The following is a 20,798-nucleotide window of genomic DNA, read 5'->3' on the forward strand; positions in this document are numbered from 1 at the left end:
GGATACCCTCAAATGAAAGCTGAAAGTCTGAACTTCAACTGCATCTGAATTGTTTTGTTTAAAATTCATTGTGGTAATGTCTATAACCAAAATTAGAAAAATGTTGTCTCTGTCCAAATATATATGGACCTAACTGTATACAGTACAGGCCAAAAGTTTGGACTCATCTTCTCATTGAAAGATTTTTCTGTATTTTCATGACTGAAAATTGTACATTCATACTGAAGGCATCAAAACTATGAATTAAGGCTAGTTTCACATTAGCGTTCAAATCCGCAACGTTTAATCCGCATCCACAAGTGCAGGAAAAAACGCATGGAAACACGTACAAACGCGGCGTGTTCTAGACGCATGCGGTTAAAAGAACGCAGCGTTTGCACGCTTTTCTATGCATTTTTTCCTGCGTTTGTGTTTTTGGTGCGCATGGTGAAAAATTTTACAGGAGAAAAATCTAGATAACCAGACACCGCCAATCTGACTACAGAGGGCGTGTATTATGGGATATCTTTATATAGACCCTTGAACAGCTGAAATCTTCAGATTTTGCTCCTGCATCCTGTGTCATGATGGATCTTCGCATGGAGAGCTTTTATTTCCAGCTGGATTTAAGCATCAAGCTGTTTCTTGCCTGTGCGTTTGCTTGGGAGCAAGACAGAAATCGCAAAAGATGGAGAAGGAGACATCGTAGGCGTTTTTGGAGACACCCCATTATCGAACTACGTGAGAGCCATGGAGCCTATCACACGCTGTATGGCGTGCTTAATGCCAACCCTGAGAAATTCCATGACTATACAAGGATGTCACAAGACTCGTTCCGGGATTTGCTTGCTTGTGTCCAAGGAGCCATGCGGAGACAGGACACCCAGCTCCGTACAGCGATTCCTAAAGAGGAACGTCTGCTGGTTACATTAAGGTACGTTCCAAATCTAAACCAATGACAGTCCAAATTTTGGGGTTTCTGACATGTATTTTTTTTTTTTTTTAAACTTCTTTTTATTAACTTTTAAGATAACAAAGTGTACATTCAATACAATTAGATATGTCATATAGCAAAATGATACCCAAGAACCCTAACCCTCCCCAATCCCTCCCAAACCCATCTCTGCGTGCATTGAATATAGAGTTATTTATGGGATAGGTGTGTGACCGCCAATTCGCTGCTCTAGATACCATTGGGTATTTTCAAAATGGTCTCGGAGTTTGTCCCTAACCCCCAGGGGTAAGGATGGAATGAAGTAAGACCATGTGTTTAAAAATTTACCAGACATCTTTTCTTTACTCGTCAACGCGTCCATCCATTCCATTTTGAAAAGGAACATAATCTTAGCATGGATGAGAGACTATGGTGGGACAAACGGACTTAACCAGTGCTGTAATATGCTTTTCCTAGTAGCCGAGGCCCAGATCGTGAGAGTAGCTTTAATATGTTTAGGTAATTTGTGTTGATTTTCACCTAAAATGTTAAAAATAGCCCATTGTGGTGTAAGTGGGAAATTAATCCCGCACATTGTCTGCAACCCATCATGTACCATTACCCACAGCTCCTGGATCTTTGGGCAATCCCAGAGATAATGATATATATCGGTATTTCGTATTTTACATTTGGAGCAAGAATAAGAATTTGAAGGAGACATTCTAGACTGCAAATAAGGGGTAATATAGGCCCTGTGTAATATCAGTAAGGCCATATCCGTATAGCTACTGTATGCCAGTATCTTTCTTTGTGCTAAAGTGGCTTCAAGGAAGTCACCTGCCCCGAAACCTGGGATATCCTTTGACCATTTTGCTAGTCCCGTGTCCCTCCCCTCCCATGACCATCTTTTGCGTATTATAGAGTAAATGCTACTTGTAGAAGCCGGCTGCGATCTAGTGTTTCTGATAAAGCTGTCCAAACTATTCCCTACCTCCCCCACATCTCCATCTGGAAGACATTTTTGTGCTAGACTGCGTGCCTGTAGGAATAAGAAAGGATTGTTGTTAAACAACGGGAAACGTTGTGATGCTATGTCAAAGGAGAGTAAAGAGAATCCGAAATCCATCAAATCAATTGCTTGTGTGCATCCCTGGCCTGCCAGAAGACTATAGAACGGTGGCGGAGTCCCTCGTAGAAAACCAGGATTGCCTAGGAATGGTTGAAATGGGGATATCCCAGCACGTACTTTGCAGAGCCTTCTACATCGCCTCCAAGTCTGTATCGTTTGCCACAATATCGGGTGCTCCTGAAGCTCGGACGGAAGTCCATCCCCGCCCAAATGCAACATAGCTGACAACGATATATGTGGATATATTTGTTGTTCTAAACTAATATTAGCAAAATGAGAAACTCCCCGTATCCAATCCATGGCGTACCTAAAGTTGGCTGCTAAATTATACCTTCCTATATCAGGGAAATTAATTCCTCCCTCAGTCCTTGAAGTCTGTAATTTTAATAGTCCTATACGTGTTCTGCCCCCAACACCCCATATAGACATGTATTTTTTTTGTGTATTTTCCTTTCTGTCTTTAGCGTTACCACACCATAAATAGAATAGATTGTAATTTTTTTCTGTTTTGTTTTTCTTACAGATTTCTGGCAACCGGAGAGAGTTTATCATCCCTCCACTTCCAATACCGGCTTGGAATATCCACCCTGTCTGGAATGGTTGCGGACACCTGCCGGGCTTTGTGGAATTTACTCCAGGATGAGTTTATACCCCTACCCACCTTGGACATGTGGCTTGAAATTGCAGAAAAATTCTGGAGTGTGTGTGATTTCCCAAACTGTTTGGGAGCGGTTGATGGAAAGCACATTCGCATTATCAAACCAGCCAGAACCGGATCGGAGTACTTCAATTACAAAAAATATTTTTCTGTTGAGCTCATGGCAATAGCCGATGTGGACTGTCGCTTCATCGCCGTGGACATTGGAGCTTTTGGCCGTGGCAACGATTCCCAGACTTTTAAGAACTCTGATATGGGCCGCCGTGTGTATGGCAAAAATTTTAATTTTCCACGGCCACAACTGCTCCCCAACAGTCAAGGTCCACCGATGCAATTTGTTATGGTTGGGGATGAGGCCTTTCAGATGTGTGAAAACCTACTGAAGCCATATTCCAGTCGGGACTTGAACCACACTAGAAGGATCTTTAACAACAGACTGACCAGGGCCCGAAGAACAGTAGAGTGTACCTTTGGCATTCTAGTCTGAAAATGGTGCATTCTTGCATCAGCCATTAATATAAAAATGGAGACAGTCGACGAGGTGGTCAAAGCCTGTGTGGTTCTGCACAATTATATAATGGCAAAGGAGCAACCCAACATTGAACTGGATGAACCAGTGCCACACCCACTGCCCGATTACCAGCATCACCCGCTGCGGTCAACTGCTGAAGTTGGTCACATGTGGGACCAATTTGCTGCCTTTTTTGATTCTGATATTGGACGTGTGTCATGGCAGGACAATGTTGTGTAAATGTCCTGTTGTAATTTTATCTGTACAAGTAATTTTCTTAAATGTTAATAATATTTCTCATTAATAAACTTTATTTTTGGTTGTGTTGACCGTGTCTCCTATGTATTTCCTCTACAAACCAAGGCTGTCCTAAAACTAGCAGTATTTGGTCTGTATTTAATATCAGTATTTGTAATCCAAAACCTGGAGTGGGTGATAAAGGTGCTAGTTATTATGTTAATATCAAAATTTACCTCTAATTGTTCCACTCCTCGTTTTGGCTTACAAATACTGATATAAAACACTGACCACATACTGCTAGTGTGACGGCAGCCATGTTGCTTTAGTGGTAAGCTTGTTGACGTCATTGCGTCCTGATTCTGTTCTGCAGTATCCATTGGACACAGACTGAAGAGACAATGACTGTCACACTAAAGAGATCTATACTCCTCAAGTCAGGTGTCAGAAATAATGAATTCATGATGCACATATAACAGCCTCATGAATTCACTATTTCTGACACCTGTGCAGGTGAGCATAGATATGCCGTGTATAACCACCATCGTCCCTTCACTTTGTGTGGAATAGATTACGTACACAGAAGAGAAAATGGGAGGTTATACAAGGCAGTTCTCTACTCACCAGGTCAGGTGTCCTAACTAATGAGTTTTTTGACACCTGACCTGTTGAGTATAGTTCTGCATTGTATTTCCGCCATTTTCTCTTCAGAAGGAAGAGATTATGGAGATAATACATGAATTAATTTTTTGGCCCACCTCATATCTCTATACTAAAGACACACAAAGCTGCAGTCTTTTATTTGCTAACTACTGGAGATATGATGTGGCCAAAAAATAAAGTGTGTGGCGAAGTTTCTTATTTGGCGAACGGTGTGTGTTGCTGGCGGCGATAGACACAATAAACTAAACAAAATTGGGGCAAAAAATTGTATTTTATTTTTAACAACAAAAATATTTCTTTAACTGCGCCGGCTTGGAGTAGAGTGATGTAAACGGGGGGTGTGAAGCACTGAGGCCTGGCTAACCGTGGACGACGCAGAGGTGGCAGGAGAAGGGGCAATGAAACTAGTGGGGTCTGGTAGTTCGGGGATGGGGCTTGACACATGAGGCTTGAGACTCACTGGAAGGGTGAGACAAACCTGACATTACAGACACACTGGGAGGTGAAGGGGGAGGAATACTAAGAGTCCGCTGGTTTTTTTGTGATTGCCGGGTTCTGGGAAGCCTCGGTGGGCTCATGTCTTTGCATGGTCGTGGTGGGTGACCTGTCAGGGTCCGGCTGCACTGTGTCAGAGTCCATAGTGCTCATAGAGCGTGCAGCCATGCCAGAGTCCATAGTGCTCGTAGAGTGTGCAGCCATGCCAGAGTCCTGCTGCATCGTGGTGGTGGCGGTACGGAAGGCCATGCCAGGGTCCTGCTGCATCGTGGTGGTGGCGGTACGGAAGGCCATGCCAGGGTCCTGCTGCATCGTGGTGTCAGTGGAGGAGGTCCAAGCAGGAGCAGCGGTTGTCATGGTGGTGGCGGTGGGCTGTCCAACAGCACTCGGCATGGTAGTGGTGCTGTACTGGTGTCCGACATTGCTAGGAATAGAGGTGGCCGTGCAGTGGTATGCAGCAAAGGTCGGCATTGAGGTTAATCGTGACAGTGAAAGCACACGTGGATATGCCACCACTGTCTGCTGAAAATACCGACTCTGCTGCATAGCCTGCACGTAAGCAGCATTGCAGGCCTGACACTCAGATGGAGGTCAGGAGTAAGGTGTTCCGACATGCCCTGCTCAATTTGGTTAAAAAAATGATGTGCTGGCCTCTGGAGGTCGGCTTTTACTTGGTCAAGGCTTTTGGTGACCTGGATACGTGTATTCATGTGGCTAAGTGAAATATCCATTCGGTCACCCAAAGCCTTGAGTTCTACGTGAAAAACCAAGCTCAAGTGCAAAAACTCGGGCATGAGGGACCTGTCCGATGCCGTCTGCTGCTGCCGGGAGGTGCCCCAAAAAAAAGGCAGTGGCAGAGGACTGGGAAAGGGGAACACCTGATGGACCAGCTTCCTGGTCTCCAGTTAGTGTGGCAGGCCCACTTGCTGCAGCGCTAGAGGATGGCTGGGACGGGTCCGTGGCTGTGATGAAGGACCGCTCCAGAACCTGGGCCAACTGTAGTGCTCCATGTGCTGTGAAAAAAGTAAAAAGAAAATGAATACCAAAAATTAACCAGACGCAAAATCCTGTGGCATAGGAATATACAGATTATGGCAATACAATACAACCTAATGCAAGGGAAAAATACTTACGTTCTCTGGGCAAGGACCGGTCTTAAAAATGCCAGAACGCGATGGTATTTGTATTTTCTGATCCTTGCTCCTGAACCACTGGGAGCACGGCTCTCTTGACACAGGTCCTTGTTAAAGGGGTCCTTCATCGAACGCCAACGTGTTTTGACTTTGGCCACTGTTAAAAAAAAACAAAAACATTATTGTCAGAAAATGTACTTTTGGTCGTGCTCACACAATTGTGTGATCACGACCAAGGTCTCTGCTGCTTCACACTGCATTGCAATACTTACCAAATGCAGTTCGGATCCGATTCTAGGCGTTGTCCTAGCCATCCCACATCGCTATGGCCACCTCATTCCATAGGCGCCGGATTGTCACATTTGAGTGCAGTGGATCCCGGGTGTCCCACAACGGGACTCGCTCCTGGACAAGGGAGATGAGGAGGTCATTTTCTATGAGGTCTTCATCCTGTTCTGGAACCTAAAAATTAAGTAAAGACATTAATGTTGGGTCAATTAACATAAGAAAAAGAATGAAAACAGAGCCTGAGAAATGGCATGAATAGGAAAGTCAAGATACAAAAGGATTCCAGAAGAAAAATGTAAAGAAATAGGAATGTAAAGAAAGGAAGATTCAAGAATACTAAAGTGAGGATACAGTTAACAGTCAGCCTTGTATACGTACATGCTGCCGCCTTGCCACCCGACCTTGACTCCGCTGCTCCTGCCCAGTCTCTGCCGCAGAAGAAGAGCTCTAAAAAAATGAAGAACAAAAATTGTCATATGTGTAGATGTGACAGTGAATACTTACCAATCTGAGGAGGCAAGTATTCACCTCACTGACATGTTCTACTTCAGAAGGCCCAGGACGTTGCTCCTCATCAGAAGACGACATTCTGATGCATGCAGAAAGAAAGAAATGGCAGAAATTAGGACATGTAGAGACAGAAAATAAAAAATAAAGGCATTGGCTAGGATATACTCACATTGTTCAGAGGCTTGTTTGCTCCAAGGTGCTGTGATCTGTATGCTCTGCTTGGCTGTCTGCTGTGGTCCGTCTGTTCTGCTTGGCTGTCTGCTGAGTAGTGACCTGCAAATGTCCACTACCTCCCTTTATCACCTTGTATGTGGGGGTGGCTTATCAGTGTCTAGACATGTTTTTCTCTTGTGAAACGCATGCGTTCACAAACGCAAGCAAACGCATGTGCTTGTGAACGCATGCGTTCATATAGACAGCAATGTGTTTTTTTGGCGCATTCCTTGCGCAATCGACCGCATACGTTTCCAGGCGGCAAATTGACGCCTCTAAAAATTACTACATGTTGCATTTCTGGCGAAAAGCCACAGACGACGAAACGACGCATGCGTCGTCAAATGCGGCAAAACGCGAACGATCGCAGATGCATGCGTCCCTAATGTTCAATATAGGAATACACAACACATGCGGATATTTGCGGAAGAAATGCTGCAGACACAACCGCAAATGTGAAACCGGCCTAACACATGTGGAATTATATACTTAACAAAAAAGTGTGAAACAACTGAAATTATGTCTTCTATTCTAGGTTCTTTTAACCCCTTCACCCCAAAGGCTGTTTTCACCTAAGTGACAGGGCCAATTTTTACAATTCAGACCACTGTCACTTTATGAGGTTATAACTCTGAAACGCTTCAACGGATCCTGGTGATTCTGACACTGTTTTCTCGTGACATATTGTACTTCATGATAGTGGTAAAACTTCTTCGATATGACTTGCATTTATTTGTGAAAAAAACAAAAATTTGTCGGAAATTATGAAAATTTAGCAATTTTCAAACTCTTAGTTTTTATGCCCTTAAATTAGAGAGTTATATCACATAATATAGTTAATAAACAACATTTCCCACATGTCTGCTTTACATCAGCACAATTTTGGAAACATAATTTTTTTTTGTTAGGACGTTATAAGGGTTAAAAGTTGACCAGCGATTTCTCATTTTTGCAACAAAATTTGCAAAACCATTTTTTTACGGACCACCTCACACTTGAAGTGACTTTGAGGGGTCTATATGACAGAAAATGCCCAAAAGTGACACCATTCTAAAAACTGCACCCCTCAAGGTACTCAAAACCACATTCAAAAAGTTTATTAACCCTTCAGGTGCTTCACAGGAATTTTTTGAATGTTTAAAAAAATTGAACATTTAACTTTTTTTTCACAAAATTTTTACTTCAGGTCCAATTTGTTTCATTTTACCAAGGGTAACAGGAGAAATTGGACCACAAAAGTCGTTGTACAATTTGTCCTGAGTACGCCGATACCCCATATGTGGGGGTAAACCACTGTTTGGGCACATGGCAGAGCTCGGAAGGGAAGGAGCGCTATTTGACTTTTCAATGCAAGATTTGCTGGAATTGAGATCGGAGCCCATGTCACGATTGGAGAGCCCCTGATGTGCCTAAACAGTGGAAACCCCCACAGGTGACACCATTTTGGAAAGTAGACCCCCTAAGGAACTAATCTAGATGTGTGATGAGCACTTTGAACCTCCAAGTGCTTCACAGAAGTTTATAATGTAGAGCCGTAAAAAAAAATTTGTTTATAAATTTTCACAAAAAATGATCTTTTTGCCCCAAATTTTTTATTTTCCCAAGGGTAAAAGGATAAATTGGACCCCAAAAGTTGTTGTGCAATTTGTCCTGAGTACGTCGATACTTCATATATGGGGATAAACCTCTGTTTGAGCGCATGGCAGAGCTCGGAAGGGAAGGAGTGCCATTTGACTTTTCAATGCAAAATTGGCTGGAATTGAGATCGGACGCCATGTCGCATTTGGAGAGCCCCTGACGTGCCTTAACAGTGGAAACCCCCCACAAGTGACCCCATTTTGGAAAGAAGACCCCCTAAGGAACTTATCTAGATGTGTGGTGAGCACTTTTAACCCCCAATTGTTTCACTAAAGTTTAGAATGTAGCATTGTGAAAATTAAAAAATCATTTTTTCTTTCCACAAAATGATGTTTTAGCCCGCAATTTTTTTTTTCCCAAGGGTAACAGGAGAAAATGGACCACAAATGTTATTGTCCAATTTGTCCTGAGTACGCTGATACCCCACATGTGGGGGGGAACCACCGTTTGAGTGCATGGCAGAGCTCGGAAGGGAAGGAGCACCGTTTGAAATGCAGACTTAGATGGAATGGACTGCAGGTGTCATGTTGCATTTGCAGAGCCCCTGATGTACCTAAACAGTAGAAACCCACCACAAGTGACCCCATATTGGAAACTAGACCCCCCAAGGAACTTATCTAGATGTGTTGTGAGAGCTTTGAACCAACAAGTGTTTCACTACAGTTTATAACGCAGAGCCGTGAAAATAAAAAATATTTTTTTTTCCACGAAAATGATATTTTATCCCCTATGTTTTTATTTTCCCAAGGGTAACAGGACAAATTGGACCCCAAAAGTTGTTGTCCAACTTGTCCTGAGAACGCTGATACCCCATATGTTGGGGGGAACCACTGTTTGGGTGCACGGCAGAGCTCGGAAGGGAAGGAGCGCCATTTGAAATGCAGACTTAGATGGATTGGTCTGCAGGCGTCATGTTGCATTTGCAGAGCCCCTGATGTACCTAAACAGTAGAAACCCCCCACAAGTGACCCCATATTGGAAACTAGACCCCCAAAGGAACTTATCTAGATGTGTTGTGAGAGCTTTGAACCAACAAGTGTTTCACTACAGTTTATAACGCAGAGCCGTGAAAATAAAAAATATTTTTTTTTCCACGAAAATGATATTTTATCTCCTATGTTTTTATTTTCCCAAGGGTAACAGGACAAATTGGACCCCAAAAGTTGTTGTCCAACTTGTCCTGAGAACGCTGATACCCCATATGTTGGGGGGAACCACTGTTTGGGTGCACGGCAGAGCTCGAAAGGGAAGGAGCTCTATTTGAAATGCAGACTTAGATGGATTGGTCTGCAGGCGTCATGTTGCATTTGCAGAGCCCCTGATGTACCTAAACAGTAGAAACCCCCCACAAGTGACCCCATATTGGAAACTAGACCCCCAAAGGAACTTATCTAGATGTGTTGTGAGAGCTTTGAACCAACAAGTGTTTCACTACAGTTTATAACGCAGAGCCGTGAAAATAAAACATTTTTTTTTCCACGAAAATGATATTTTATCCCCTATGTTTTTATTTTCCCAAGGGTAACAGGACAAATTGGACCCCAAAAGTTGTTGTCCAACTTGTCCTGAGAACGCTGATACCCCATATGTTGGGGGGAACCACTGTTTGGGCACACAGGAGAACTCGGAAGGGAAGGAGCCCTGTTTTACTTTTTCAAAGCAGAATTGGCTGGAATTGAGATCGGATGCCATGTCGCGTTTGGAGAGCCCCTGATGTGCCTAAACAGTGGAAACCCCCAATTATAACTGAAACCCTAACCCCAACCCCAACCCTAACCCTAACCCTAGCCCTAGCCCTAACCCTAGCCCTAACCCTAGCCCTAACCCTAGCACTAATGGGAAAATGGAAATAAATACATTTTTTTACATTTTATTATTTTTCCCTAACTAAGGGGGTGATGAAGGGGGGTTTGATTTACTTTTATAGCGTTTTTTTGGCGGATTTTTATGATTGGCAGCTGTCACACACTAAAAGACGCTTTTTATTGCAAAAAATAGTTTTTGCATCACCACATTTTGAGAGCTATAATTTATCCATATTTTGGCCCACAGAGTCATATGAGGTCTTGTTTTTTGCGGGACGAGTTGTCGTTTTTATTGGTAACATTTTCGGGCAGATGACATTTTTTGATCGCTTTTTATTCCGATTTTTGGGAGGCGGAATGAACAAAAACCAGCAATTCCTGAATTTCTTTTGGGGGGGGTGTTTATACCGTTCCACGTGTGGTAAAATGGATAAAGCAGTTTTATTCTTCGGGTCAGTACGATTACAGCGATACCTCATTTATGTAATTTTTTTATGTTTTGGCGCTTTTACACAATAAAAACTATTTTATATAAAAAAATAATTGTTTTTGCATCGCATTATTCTGAGAGCTATAACTTTTTTATTTTTCTGCTGATGATGCTGTATGGCGGCTTTTTTTTTTGCGGGACAAGATGACGTTTTCAGCGGTACCATGGTTATTTATATCCGTCGTTTTGATCGCGTGTTATTCCACTTTTTGTTCGCCTGTATGATAATAAAGCGTTGTTTTTTGCCTTGTTTTTTTTTTTTTTTTTTTTGCGGTGTTCACTGAAGGGGTTAACTAGTGGGATAGTTTTATAGAGCGGGTTGTTACGGACGCGTCGATACCAAATATGTGTACATTTATTGTTTTTTTTTTTTTTACATAAATAAATGGATTTATTGGGAAATGTTTTTTTTTTTTTATTTGGGGATTTTTTTTTTTTTTTTTTTACACATTCTATTTTTTTTTTTTTTTACTTTCTAACATTGTCCCAGGGTGGGACATCACTGTATTAGATCAGATCGTTGATCTGACACTGTGCATAGCACACTGTCAGATCAACGATCTGACAGGCAGCTTAGCTGGCTTCCAGCGCCTGCTCTCAGCAGGCGCCGGCTAGCCAGATCACTTCATGACCCGGAAGGAGTCCGGCGGCCATCTTGGATCCGGGGACTCCTTCCGGGTCACCGGAACAACGCGATCTCATTGCGTTGCTCCGGTGGGAGAGTGCAGGGAGCCCCCGTCCCTGCGCGATCCCCCTCTATGCCGCTGTCACTACTGACAGCGGCATCAGAGGGGTTAAATGCCCGCGATCGGCGATAGCGCCGATCGTGGGCATTGCTGCGGGGTGTCAGCTGTCATATACAGCTGACACCCGCACCCGATCACTGCGGCGCTCAGCGCGAGACCGCGGTGATCGGTGCGCCGTACTAGTACTGCTGCTGGCACTAATGCAGTGCCGGCAGCGCAGTACTAGTACGGCGCGTGTCGCGAAGGGGTTAAAGTAGCCACCTTTTGCTTTGATTATTATTATTATTTGTTTATATAGCACCATTAATTCCATGGTGCTGTACATGAGAAAGGAGTTACATACAGGGTTATAGATATCGATTACAGTAAGCACACTCTTTGCACACTCTTGGTATTCTCTTGATGAGCTTCATGAAGTAGTCACCGGGAATGGTCTTCCAACAATCTTGAAGGAGTTCCCAGAGATGCTTAGCACTTGTTGGCCCTTTTGCCTTCACTCTGCGGTCCAGCTCACCCCAAACCATCTCGATTGGGTTCAGGTCTGGTGACTGTTGAGGCCAGGTCATCTGGCGTAGCACCCCATCACTCTCCTTCTTGGTCAAATAGCCCTTACACAGCCTGGAGGTGTGTTTGGGTCATTGTCCTGTTGAAAAATAAATGATGGTCCAACTCGTAAACGCAAACCGGATGGAATAGCATGCCGCTGCAAGATGCTGTGGTAGCCATGCTGGTTCAGTATGCCTTCAATTTTGAATAAATCCCCAACAGTGTCACCAGCAAAACACCATCACACCTCCTCCTCCATGCTTCACGGTGGGAACCAGGCATCTAGAGTCCATCCGTTCACCTTTTCTGCGTCTCAAATTTGGACTCATCAGACCAAAGCACATATTTCCACTGGTCTAATGTCCATTCCTTGTGTTCTTTAGCCCAAACAAGTCTCTTCTGCTTGTTGCCTGTCCTTAGCAGTTGTTTCCTAGCAGCTATTTTACCATGAAGGCCTGCTGCACAAAGTCTCTTAACAGTTGTTGTAGACATGTCTGCTGCTAGAACTCGGTGTGGCATTGACCTGGTTTCTAATCTGAGCTGCTGTTAACCTGCGATTTCTGAGGCTGGTGACTCGAATAAACTTATCCTCAGAAGCAGAGGTGACTCTTGGTCTTCCTTTCCTGGTGCGGTCCTCTTGTGAGCCAGTTTCTTTGCAGCGCTTGATGGTTTTTGCCACTTCACTTGGGGAAACTTTCAAAGTTTGCCCAATTTTTCAGACTGACTGGCCTTCATTTCATAAAGTAATGTTGACCACTGGTTTTTCTTTACTTAGCTGCTTTTTTCTTGCCATAATACAAATTCCAACAGTCTATTCAGTAGGACTATGAGCTGTGTATCCACCAGACTTCTGCACAACACAACTGATGGTCCCAACCCCATTTATAAGGCTTATAAGGCAAGAAATTCCACTTATTAAACCTGACAGGGCACACCTATGAAGTGAAAACCATTCCCGGTGACCACATCTTTAAGCTCATCAAGAGTGTGCAAAGCAGTCATCAAAGCAAAAGGTGGCTACTTTGAAGAACCTAGAATATAAGACCTAATTTCAGTTGTTTCCACACTTTTTTGTTAAGTATATAATTCCACATTTGTTAATTCATAGTTTTGATGCCTTCAGTGTGAATGTACAATTTTCATATTCATGAAAATACAGAAAAATCTTTAAATGAGGTGTTTCCAAACTTTTGGTCTTTACTGTACCTGTGTCCTCTCCCCTGTATACAGTATATACCTGTTTGTCATCTGCCCTGTATATAGTATATACCTGTCCTCTCCCCTGTGTATAGTATATACCTGTGTCCTCTCCCCTGTATACGGTATATACCTGTGTGTTCTCCCCTGTATATAGTATATACCTGTGTGTCCTCTCCCCTGTATACAGTATATACCTATGTGCCATCTCCTGTATATAGTATATACCTGTGTCATCTCCCTTGTATATAGTATATGTCATCTCCTCCTGTATATAGAATATACCTGTCACCTCCCCTGTATAGTATATACCTGTATGTCATCTCCCCTTTTATATAGAATATACCTGTGTCCTCTCCCCTGTATACAGTATATACTTGTGTCCTCTCCCCTGTATATAGTATATACCTTGTGTCCTCTACCCTGTATACAGTATATACCTGTGTCCTCTCCCCTGTGTATAGTATATACCTGTCATCTCCTGTATATAGTATATACCTGTTACCTGTATGTCATCTCCCCTGTATATAGTATATACCTTGTGTCTTCTCCCCTGTATAAAGTATATACCGGTGTCCTCTCCCCTGTATATAGTATATACCTGTATGTCCTCTCCCCTGTATATAGTATATACATGTGTGTGTCCTCTCCCCTGTATATAGTATATACCTGTGTCATCTCCCATGTACAGTCATGGCCAAAAGTATTAACACCCCTGCAATTCTGTCAGATAATACTAATTTTCTTCCTGAAAATGGTTGCAAACACAAATTGTTTGGTATTATTATCTTCATGTAATTTGTCTTAAATGAAAAAACACAAAAAGAATTTTCCTAAAGCCAAATTAGATATAATTCCACACCAAACATAAAAAAGGGGGTGGACAAAAGTATTGGCACTGTTCGAAAAATCATGTGATGCTTCTCTAATTTGTGTAATTAACAGCACCTGTAACTTACCTGTGGCACCTAACAGGTGTTGGCAATAACTAAATCACACTTGCAGCTAGTTGACATGGATTAAAGTTGACTCAACCTGTGTCCTTGTGTGTACCACATTGAGCATGGAGAAAAGAAAGAAGACCAAAGAACTGTCTGAATACTTGAGAAACCAAATTGTGAGGAAGCATGAGCAATCTCAAGGCTACAAGTCCATCTCCAAAGACCTGAATGTTCCTGTGTCTACCGTGCGCAGTGTCATCAAGAAGTTTAAAGAACATGGCACTGTGGCTAACCTTCCTAGATGTGGACGGAAAAGAAAAATTGACAAGAGACTTCAACGCAAAACTGTGCGGATGTTGGATAAAGAACCTCGATTAACATATAAACAAGTTCAAGCTGCTCTGCAGTCCGAGGGTACAACAGTGTCAACCTGTACTATCCGTCGGCATCTGAATGAAAAGGGACTGTAAGGTAGGAGATCCAGGAAGACCCCACTTCTTACCCCGAGACATAAAAAAGCCAGGCTGGAGTTTGCCAAAACTTACCTGAAAAAGCCTAAAACGTTTTGGAAGAATGTTCTCTGGTCAGATGAGACAAAAGTAGAGCTTTTTTGGCAAAGGCATCAACATAGAGTTTACAGGAGAAAAAAAGAGGCATTCAAAGAAAAGAACACGGTCCCTACAGTCAAACATGGTGGAGGTTCCCTGATGTTTTGGGGTTGCTTTGCTGCCTCTGGCACTGGACTGCTTGACCTTGTGCATGGCATAATGAAGTCTGAAGACTACCAACAAATTTTACAGCATAATGTAGGGTCCAGTGTGAGAAAGCTGGGTCTCCCTCAGAGGTCATGGGTCTTTCAGCAGGATAATGACCCAAAACACATTTCAAAAAGCACTAGAAAATGGTTTGAGAGGAAGCACTGGAGACTTCTATGGTGGCCAGCAATGAGTCCAGACCTGAATCTCATAGAACACCTGTGGAGAGATCTAAAAATGGCAGTTTGGAGAAGGCACCCTTCAAATATCAGGGACCTGGAGCAGTTTGCCAAAGAAGAATGGTCTAAAATTCCAGCAGAGCATTGTAAGAAACTCATTGATGGTTACCGGAAGCGGTTGGTCGCAGTTATTTTGGCTAAAGGATGTGCAACCAAGTATTAGGCTGAGGGTGCCAATACTTTTGTCTGGCCCATTTTTGGAGTTTTGTGTGAAATGATCAATGTTTTGCTTTTTGCTTCATTCTCTTTTGTGTTTTTTCATTTAAGACAAATTAAATGAAGATAATAATATCAAAGAATTTGTGTTTGCAATCATTTTCAGGAAGAAACTGAGTATTATCTGACAGAATTGCAGGGGTGTCAATACTTTTGGCCATGACTGTATATAGTATATAACTGTTGTCTCCTTCTGTATATAGTATTTACCTGTGTGTGTCATCTCCCCTTTATATAGTATATACCTGTGTCGTCTCCTCGTGTATATAGTTTATACCTGTGTATCGTCTCCTCATGCAGGGCCGCACTGGCCATTTGGCAATTCTGGCAAATGCCAGAAGGGCCTGTCTGGTTGTGGGCTGCCTTGCTGCTGCATTGTTAACTAGGCAGAGAAAGACCGCAAGAGCGGATGCAAAGCGGAAGCACCGGAGCTGGAGCCAAGAGCAGGAGGCGGCGCCAAGAACAGAAACGCAGAAGTCGGAGCCAAGAGCAGGAGGTGGAGCCAAGAACAGAAATGCAGGAGGCGGAGCCAAGTAGAACCGCAAGGAGCGGAGCCAGGTAGAACCGCAAGGAGCGGAGCCGCAGAGCAAGAGCTGAGCGGAACCACAGAGCAGAGAAGGACCAAAGAGTGCAGAGCCGAGAGCGGCGAAAAGCAAGACACCGAGTGCAGAGCCGAGAGCAGTGCAGAGCCAGACACCAAGTGCAGAGCAGAGCAAAGTTAGAGTGCAGAGCAAAGTTAGAGTGCAGAGCCGAGAGCAGTGCAGAGCCAGACACAGAGTGCAGATCAAGGTCACAGAATGAAGAGCAAGGAGCAAAGCAAGATACAGAGTGCAGAGCCGAGAGCAGAGCAAAGCAAGACACAGAGTATGCACGGCAGAGAAAGCAAACCAAGACAGGGACATAAACAGACACAGGAACAGGACTAAACTAAGACAGTCAGGAACAGAACAAGGCACAGAGACACGGACACAAGCCAGGGTACGACACCCCACTGGGTGGCGGACTCAGGCCAGGGTACAGGAAGCCTCATGGCGATTGGCCGGGGACACATTAGCAAGGTGCACACAGTCTCAATAAGAAACAGGAGTTGCCGGCGCCGCACCCCTATGCACACAGAAGACATGCACAGAGCAAGCTGGAAACATGAGGCACACAGCACGGAGCTGGCAGGAGAGAGAAGTCACAACATGGCCCAGAGAAGCGAGTGAGTCTGTGTGTAAAGCAGGTGGGTGATGGGAGCCAATGCAGTGATGCTGGCAGGGTTGTAACAGTACCCCCCCCCTTTATGGCCCCTCTTCAAGCCCACCAGGATGATTTGCAGAAGAAGAATGGTCCACACACAGACCAGGCTATGATGACATCTTCAGGGTAGAATAAGGCAAGCGGGTCACCAGGAATCTCAGAAAACAAAGTCTCTTGGTGCTCAACAGGGTGGCTTCCACAATGAGCTGGACCACCTCTTCCAGGTAGATAGGTAACAGGGACTTGAATGCTGCTGCCTTAACATCTTCACCAGCCGGACACTTGGAAACTGGAAACCTCACAGGGTTTAACTTTTGCCCGACAGGTAGCAGAGATGTTCTTAGGTACGGAATACAAGAAAGGTCATCGGTGATGAGTGTGGAGAAAAACACCTCCACCCGGTCAGGGAAAAATCCAGAAGAAATTGTCCAAGCGGCAGGGATGTTCCTGGGAACAGATTGCTGGTATAGTCGCTGGAGATGTGTGGAGAGATGGTCACCGCCTCCCCATCTTTGGTGATGTCACTACATCTTGACTCGACGACTAGCAGACCAGCTGAAGATGACACAGCTGACTGTCTTTGATGCACAGGAACCAGACACTTCTCAAGACTGGGTAGGTTCAAATGAAGCACTTTACTGGAACTCTTGACCAGAGCAGGTGGTAGAGTCCTTGACTCAGAATAATCTATGTGCATAACAGACAGCATACGGAAAACAAACTTCTTTGTGTATAAGACTCCAACTTGGAGCTGTAGTTGTCCTTGCAGGACTAGACGGCTCTTTAGCAGGGCTCAGCCATTATCAGACAATGCCCACACGGGTTCTGGAGCTGTAGAATGGAGACCATACACCAACTCTGTATGACAGGCGGCTTAAACATACCAAAGCTCCCAGAAGGCAGAGAAACAGTCATTAACTTTGATGGAGAGGACGTACTCTCGCCAGGGGCAGCCTCTCCTACTGTCCCAGGGTTTTGGAGTATAGGCTTCACAGGGCAGAGACCATCAGAATGTTCTTTACAACCACAGGGATACCGTATTTCAAACTCAGCACAAGATTCAGGCTGCAGATTTGCCAGCCCCCTTTTATTAGACTTCTTGGATCTTGCTCGGGCGGCTGCTTCGGCAGGTTGTGGAACAGATAAGTCTTGGACCGTCATGGACAGAAGTGACGTTTACCCACAGGTTTCTTTCGTCTGGACCGTCTGTGAGCTAGGAGAGGAAGACTTTTCAGGAGACGCAGTACTAGGCTTATCGAAGGTCTTACAGAAGGCCACCAGGAAGGCCGGCAGATTCGAGGTGATGGGGTCCCCTGCTTCCCAGAAGGGGTTGAGCCACATCAAAGCATCTCCTGTTAAGTAGGTCATTAAGAAACCTACTTTAACCCGGTCTGTGGCGAAATAGGGAGCATGCCACTTGAAATAACGCAAGCACTGATCCAAGAACACACGACATTGCTTTGGATCCCCATCGTAGCATGGAGGATCTGCTGGGACGAGTTCGTCATTTGGAGCACAGGCTTGAAGTTGATCAAATAGCTCATTAGAGATGACAATTGTGGGTGGAGAAGTGAAGGACTGGATTTCAGACTAGGTAAACATTTTCCTCGGAGGCCAATACTGACGAGAGTTCATCTTGCTCCGAGAGCGAAGGCACATGGGACTCGGCGGGGACCATGGCCTGTGCAAACTGTCACGCTTGCACCCAGACTGGTTGGTGTGGGCATGCAGGGGTGTGGCCGCACTGTGCCACCGACCAGTCTACCCTGTAAGGGGCGTAACTAAGTAGCTTCCTTGGTATTCGCTGGAGCCTCTGATGGTGAGGTCAGGCTTGTGTGGCAGGAAGCTACCAGGTACCACTTCAGGGTGGTGTCTGGCTGTGGCTGCTGATCCCATCGGGGGAAACAGAACATAGAAAGGCAAGCGGGCACTCTGGCAGACAGGCGGGCACGGCTGGGACACAGGCAGGACCGGTATATAGGCAGATATATGAAAACAGGTAGGAACCTGTTCAGACAGGAGGACTTATGAATAGGCAGAGAAAGACCACAAGAGCAGATGCAAAGCAGAAGCACCGGAGCTAGAGCCAAAAACAGAAACACAGGAGGCAGAGCCAAGAACAGAAATGCAGGAGGCGGAGCCAAGAGCAGGAGGCGGAGCCAAGTAGAACCGCAAGGAGCGGAGCTAGGTAGAACCGCAAGGAGCGGAGCCGCAGAGCAAGAGTTGAGCAGAGCCGCAGAGAAGGACCAAAGAGTGCAGAGCCGAGAGCGGTGAAAAGCAAAACACTGATTGCAGAGCTGAGAGCAGAGGAAAGCAAGACACCAAGTGCAAAACTGACAGCAGAGCAAAGCAAGACACCAAGTGCAGAGCGAAGTCATAGTACAGAGCTGGCTGCAGAGCAAAGTTACAGAGTGTAGAGCAAGACACAGAGTGCAGAGCCAAGAGCAAAACCACAGAGTGCAGATCAAGGTCACAGAATGCAGAGCAAGGAGCAAAGCAAGATACAGAGTGCAGAGCCGATTGCAAAGCAAAACCACAGAGAGCAGATCAAGGTCACTGAATGTAGAGCAAGGAGCAAAGCAAGATACAGAGTGCAGAGCCGCGAGCAGAGCAAAGCAAGTCACAGAGTACGCACGGCAGAGAAAGCAAACCAAGACAGGGACATAAATAGACACAGGAACAGGACAAGGCACAGAGACACGGACACAAGCCAGGGTACGACGCCCCACTGGGTGGCGGACTCAGGCCAGGGTACGAAGCACCACTGGATGGCTACACAAGGACACAGGCCAGGGTACTACGCCCCACTGGGTGAACAAACACAGGACTCAGACCAGGGTACAACGCCCCACTGGGTGGTGGACACAAGAGTCACAGAGACAGGGCCTGGCTCCTCAGTAGCTAAGAACTGATTGAGGGAGTAAGTTGCACAGGCCCCCACCAATGGGTGTGAAAGTCTTAAATGCAGGAAGCCTCATGACAATTGGCCGGGGACACCTTAGCAAGGTGCACACAGTCTCAATAGGAAACAGGAGTTGCCGGCTTCGCACCCCTATGCACACAGACAGAAAACATGCACAGAGCAAGCAGGAAACATGAGGCACACAGCACTGAGCTGGCAGCAGAGAGAAGCCACAACATGGCCAAGAGAAGCGAGTGAGTCTGTGTGTAAAGCAGGTGGGGGATGGGAGGCCATGCAGCGACGCTGGCAGGGTTGTTACACCTCATCCCCTCTGTGTCTGTTCCTCTCCCCTTGTGTTTTTTTTTTAGCTGTAGTGGCTAGGCTAGCGTCCTAAGCCGGCCAGTGCACTAGCAAGGGCAGTTTAAGGTGACAGTTTAGGACAGGGAATCCTGACGTCGGGAGGGTAAGGACCTGCATAGTGAGTTAGGTGAGATCAGGGACAGGCTCAGGTTGGAGCTCAGGAAGTGATCGTCCCTGGTTCCCTATTGTCAGGGCCTTCCTCTCTATTCCATCGGCGTTGAGTTGCTGAATTTTTTGGTGACCGACCAATTGCTGGGTCGTGTCACACTGGGCCAGTCACTCCATGACATATTCATAATAAATAATGGCACAGATCTTCCAGACATTATGGTTGCACATATGCCTAGTCTTTATAACGATATTGCACTCATTCCTTGACAGACCGCGGCATGGCCATTAGTTAGAAGCTGCTATTGATCTTTGGAGCAGGTAAGTTTTCCCGGAGTAGTACATATTGGGCCATCTGAAAACCTGAAAACGGAGTTTAGTCTAGGACAATTTGTCTGCACTACTAAATAAAAGCTGTTACATTACCAAACTAGGGCAGTCCCTATAGGAGAAAAAACACAAGAATTATACTGTATTTTTCACATACTGTCTATTCCTGACACTGGAGTTACTTATAAACTTACGAAGTATACAGTTTGAAGTCTGGGATCTGCCAATATGTAGCTGGTTTTCGGACTGTTTCGGATAACATGATACCAGTTTTTAGGGGGGGGGGGGGGGGTTTGGTGAGGACAATGAAACCCGTAGAAATGAGAGGCTTGGAGCGTGAGTGTGTATACGTCACCTCAAACTATATACTGAACTGTGGGGTAAGTTTTTTCTGTTAGTCACCTACTGAACAACCCAGGGCCGGCTCCAGGTTTTTGAGGGCCCCGGGCGAAAGAGTCTCAGTGGGCCCCTTAAAAGATACCACGATTCATGATGCACGGATACAGCAGAGAAATATAGGTACAGTAGGTACA

This window comes from Ranitomeya imitator, chromosome 2 (genome assembly GCF_032444005.1).
Source record: "Ranitomeya imitator isolate aRanImi1 chromosome 2, aRanImi1.pri, whole genome shotgun sequence".
Classification (NCBI taxonomy): Eukaryota; Metazoa; Chordata; class Amphibia; order Anura; family Dendrobatidae; genus Ranitomeya; species Ranitomeya imitator.